Below are 6,222 nucleotides of genomic sequence, written 5' to 3'. Positions count from 1 at the left end.
AGTAGATGGTTTTGTATTAAATCAGGAGTTAAAGATGGTTGTTCTCTATCCCCATTTATAGGGATCGCTCTGACGGACTTTGTCGCAAGGAGAAAAGGAAAGGTAAGAGGAGAACATGGAATCAAATGGGGAAGAAAAACTTTCCTGGACTTAGATTATCGTCAGTCGGGTATCAAAAGGTCGTATCTCCATAATTGCAAATTTTTAGAAAAGCAACAAAAAACCTCAACTATGTGTCTCTTTTGATAAATGTAAAACAAAAATGGATTGATATGCATTGATTTTACTTATCGATCTGTGTTTGTTTTACGGTTATCAGAAGGGGAAAAAAAGCTGTAAATTATTTTTGTTCTTCTAAAAAATAAACAATTAATTTTGGGAATGTTGTGTTTTGATACCTAACTGGCGTTATGTTGATGATTTAAGCATCCTAGATGAAAGTTTGAGCAAGATGGATAAACTCTTAGAGGTTATGCCTGTTCAGGGTGCTAGAATAGGTTTGACAATTAATGTTAAGAAGACTGAGCCGCTAAGGCTAGGAATCAGTGAAGATGAAAAAGTGATGCAGGATAACGAAGAAGATTTGCTAGATGTTTAACAGAGAAATTGCCCACGGATTGTTTTGGGTGCACAGCTGACTAACTGTATTTCAGAAAGTAGGCTGGAAAAAAAAAAATTTGTGGTTCTATCCCGCTTTTTAGGGCTATAATGAGAGAAAGGTTGAGATGGTTAGTGCACAATCTGCGGGTGTTTTATGACATATTGTCAAAGATTCTGTTTTTTGGCCAACCATCTAGAGCTAGATAGAAAGTAGGTCGTCTGTGGTCAGGGCTGGAGACTTTAAAGAACTATGTAAGGGGTTCCGAAACTTTCTGGGAGGATGTAAATATGGGGACTTTGAATATATTGGGACGGAGCGGGAGCATGTGTTGCTCAGTTGGCCTCATGCGGCTTTGTGATGTGGTAATGAGTCGTTAGTACTACTGGTAGTAACAGTAATATTCATTGTAGCAGGAGTTGTATTAACAATAGTAGTGGTTTTATTATTTACGTTGTACCTTTCTGGTCTGTTTCAACATCCCTTCCTTATATCCTGATTAAATTTAAAAAATAAAGTTTTTTTTTTCAACTGAAATTCAGCAGGAACATTGAAAGTTTCTACCAACAGGAATAATTTTGTTTATGAGGGTAGTTACCCCCTCATCAATACCGCGCTGTTCACGCACAAGGGAGAGGGAGTTTATCCTCCGAAATATTTGAAGAAGTTATTCCAAAATATTTGAAGTTTTCCCTCGAAATTTCTGAAGAGGTTCAAGTTTTAAAAAATGACTAAGTAATTCAACTTTACCGAAATCTTTCTAAAAATGAAATTTTTAGGATTCACTTTTCAAGACCGATATTAGAATTCGTTAAATTAGCAAAACACTGATGCTTTTATTCATATGTCTTGAGGTATTCATTTTGTTATAGATCCGAAAGTATATTTTATAATATATGAGAAGCATAGACGAAACCTATGATTAGGTATAGAATTAACAACTTTCACTTATACGTAGGTTCTAAACCACCGGAGTTGGATACACTCGATGGTGTAGAATACGAAATAGAAGCAAGGCTTCACCATGGGAAGTTTACTCATTGAAACTTCAGTTGGCATACTTAGTGATGAAGACTTCGAGGAAGCTCTGTACGGCAAGTTCATTGGGATAACGTCTTATCTAGATAAATTTTCGAAGTGCATGACAGATGACTCATTTGGAGCTACTTTATGATGTCTATTTATGTTGTTTGGATTTTTTTATAGAAGTTTTTTTTTTTTTTTTACAAAAATTTAAAATGTAATTGTTTTTATCTGCGGGGTTCGTTTTGAAAGGATATTTTTCGGGTATGACTTGTTCTAAGATTTTGTAATAGCTATTGCTGATATTCGCTTTTCATTGGGAGGCGCGGTTTCTTGCTGTTTATCAGTATTATCATAAGGAAGTGGAAATGCAGTTGTGCTGTCCTGAATTTTATTACTCCTTGTTTATTGTTGTTTTTGATGTAACGTAATTGTTGAGACCCATGCCCCCCTTTTTATTTGATAAATATCCCTTCTCCTTTTTGCTTAGATTTACACACAGCACAAGTTTTATATAGAAGCTAAAATTTTGTTGTCTAGCCAACAATTTCGCGAAGGAATACAAGTTGGCTTCCTATTTAAATTCTGTATGAATGTCCACATGGGCATACTAATTCCTGGGCCATTTATTCAGAATTTATAGACACGGCAAATTCAATTTTGGGGTTTGACACGTTCCAATGGCCCACGTCTACACTAGACCACGTCAGAGGCAACTTTTTGTTTTGTTTCGATATATAATTCTTAACTTGGTTGAAGTTCGTTTTAAGAGTTGATAATAGATAGATTGTTGGAGCGGAGATCGGAAGTAAAAGTGATTTATTTTTTAGATCTGTATTTGACTTTTTTTTCCGAACCCTTGTCGGAATTCTCAACAAAAAATGAAATTATCTTCAACCCCCAAGCCTAAAACTTGTTGATAGTATAACATATATGGATTTATTAGAAATTTCTTAATACCAGAAAATGCACCCCAAAGAGATATTTTTAACAACAAGTAAATGCAGCAAATTCTGTACACCAAGGAATATACCCTATTCTTTTCTTATTTTTCTTTAAAAATATTTTATCAACTTGAATATTCCTTTATTGAAAATCGATCCTTTAGTCAAGCGGGCTTTTCCAGGTATATTTAGTACTTTCAATGCTTTGGCATTGTTCCTGATTGTAATTTGAATGAGAGAAAAAAAAAGTTGCTATACAGTTTTAACTGGATTTAAAAATAACCACCGGATAATATAAAAGTAATGACGTTTATAGCAAATTTGCATATTTCACTAGAATGGTAATTGAAAATTGTAAAAGACGCATTTTTCCACTAAATTATTAACCAAGCATTTATTTGATAGCTTATAGTACTTCTATGTACATACATATCTCGAAGAGAGTATAAGAACTATTAATTATTTTGGAAATAAAACTAGTGTTCAACTAATATGCCTTTTCTCCTCCATTTTTACAGGCCATGTACCCATTTGTACAGATAAATGTATTTCAGTTTATTGTCTACTTTAGCTTATAAATATCTCACTTCAAATGGCTTTTCATATGCATGTAGTTCTTTTAGAAGAGAGGGGAGGATCAGTCGAAATAGCCTAAAAAAGTAGCATATGCTTACTTTGAAAGAACCATGTTGAGAATTGTTGGTTCAGAAAGATGGTTCAAAAAGAGCCATGTTGAGAATTGTTGTCATTTAGTACCTCTAATGGGGGGTTTTGATAAGCCAATTCACATAGGGGGATTGTATTTCGCGTTTTCAAATGGGGGTTTTATACTTCTTTGTAGTGGGATTATGTAAATCTTATTCCATAGTTTGAGGGGGACCTTTGTGTGGCAGGGGATTAAACAGCGGGTCAATCGGGGAGCGTATGTTAATGGCCATACTGAGTCGAAATCAGATAACTAGGATTCAGGCTCCCTAGAGAGCGGTTGGAGAAACAAGGACTAATTATCTTGAAAAATACTAACATGAAGAATCAAAAATAAGAAAGTAATTTATTTATTTTTACTCACATTTGCGATACAGAAACTGGATCAGGAATATCGGATAATCTGCGCTTCAATTTACTGTCATAGGCACTTTGATAAAATTTTACACTGATATATATATATAAATATATATTTAATACGCTTACAGTCTATGTTTCCCGTAAATTGTTCACGTTCGGCCCTTCTTTTATTTGAATAAAGGACTTTGTTACGACATATAAAGTTTATTACGTTTGGATCAAAGCTTGATCTTCGGTTCTTGGTTCTACGCATAGTCTTTGATTCCTGGTTCAATGATACACAATCATTGAGGGCATAATCACTGGGATTATAATTATGATACTGGGTTGGGTCTCTTCTCTGAACACTTTATTTGGGAAAATTTAGCTCTTACAGTTTATGTATCCCACAAAATTGTTCATGTTTGGCTCTTCTTTTCATGGAGGATGGTTTGTTTTTGCGACATCTAATAGTGATTGGGTAGGGTGAAGACTTAAACTTGGAATTTTGCGTCCACATATTGTCTTTGACTCGGCGTTTAAGATACATAATTATTGAGGGATTAACTTCCAGGATTATTCTCGGTCCCTGGTATTTAATGTTTGGTATCTTGTCGTGTAAGGATAGTTATTTGACCGATTTTTTCGCAGTTCTATGACATGCTTGGGTCGGGGTGGTTTTCTAGATAATCGTCGATTTATATATATATATATGTATATATATATATATATATATATATATATATATATATATATATATATATATATATATATATATATATATATATATATATATATATATATATATATATATATATATATATATATATATATATATATATATATATATATATATATATATATATATATATATATATATATATATATATATATATATATATATATATATATATATATATATATATATATATATATATATATCCTTGCAAATATATATCCTGAGAGCACACTAAGGGGACACTATTTAGTGTTTGCACTCTAATTACATCCACAATTATTGCTTGTTTAAAGAGATAGTATATATATATATATATATATATATATATATATATATATATATATATATATATATATATATATATATATATATATATATATATATATATATATATATATATATATATATATATATATATATATATATATATTTATATATATATATCATTGGGATTCTTGCTCTTGCTCGTATAAAAATTTTGCCGGAAGAATGGGTGTGTGTAGCTTTTTCCCCAGTCTACTTTGTCCATTTTGTGAATACCGGTGGTTTCAGATAAGTCAGAGCGATTAATTTTGTTTGTGAATTACCCTCGAGTCTGATTAGCCCTGGCACCGTATTTGTTGCGATTGTCGATGGTGAGGATTGAATTTCGTCGGCTCGTGCCCTAGGTATGGGTGTGGTTGTCCTGGTATCTTTCCTTCTTCGGGGCTTGTCGATGTTTCCCTTTTGGTGATATTTTCTTAGTAACGTTGCTCGCTGTATGATCTTGCCATAGTTGCTTAACGTATGTCCATACACTTGGTAATTCATTCAACATGGCGTAATTCCCATCATAGTTTGTTTTTCCTGGAAGTAGTCATAGAAGAGCTTGTGGTGGATTTTATCTTGGTACGTTAACTTATTGGGCCATCCACTTTACTTAACGCTCTTCTTCTTGGGCTTTGTCTGTTGATAAGTACAAAATTAAATGTTACACTCAATTTTGTTACACAAAAAACACACATAATTAAGGCACATAATCAAAAAAGTAGAGAATATCACTCATTGGTCACTCGCTGACGGGCGTGGCGTCTTGGCTGAGTGGGCTTGGCATGCCTTGGTGTCTTCGGTCTTAACTTGATTAATGATTAGGTTTTTAACCTGGATCTGATCCTTCGGAGGATCATCCTTCGGTCTTATTAAATATTCCTCGATCATTAATAGATACAATACATGTTGAAATGGCAGATACTAAACCAGCAATTTTCAAAGCCGTGCTGAGGCTTTTTATTCTCCATGGACTATCCATAATTGTTTTCTATTTATAAATTTTTACGGCAAAATCAAAAGAGAAGTAGTAAACATAATTCATCCTTAATTTGGTTTCTTTTAATGTGCCAGCGATGAGGGGCAATGATTAAACTCGTTTTCTTCTATTTGCATTTCAGATTTATTCTTCTTGTATTTTTGTTCACTAGGATTGTTAGCATTTATCTCTATATTTCCATTGTCTGATGTGTTATTTTTGAGGAACCTACTCATGTAATCATAGGGAACGTTTTGTTTGCCTTTCAAAATCTCAAATAGATAATCCAGATCTTGGATTTTCATTATCCATCTAGCTAAAATTCCCGTTGGATTTTGAATGGACTTAGGTACTCTAAGCTTTTTTAGTTCAAATGCAAGCCTGAATTTTTGACCCACTAAATAATGTCTAAATGTGTTCAAGTGGTAAATTATTTGTAGTAGCTCATATTGCGTTGCAGAATAAGTAGTTTCACCTTTTCTCAAGGTTCACCTTGAATAATATGTGACTCTCTCTACATACTGAGCGGTTATCTGTAGGGAATTCGGGTAGTCTTCTACGGGCATTAACTGGTAAAGGATTGTACCGA

The sequence above is a fragment of the Artemia sp. Qi Xiang Cuo genome, chromosome 21 (genome assembly GCF_049724085.1).
Source record: "Artemia sp. Qi Xiang Cuo chromosome 21, ASM4972408v1, whole genome shotgun sequence".
Lineage (NCBI taxonomy): Eukaryota > Metazoa > Arthropoda > Branchiopoda > Anostraca > Artemiidae > Artemia > Artemia sp. Qi Xiang Cuo.
This window is presented reverse-complemented; position numbering follows the sequence as displayed.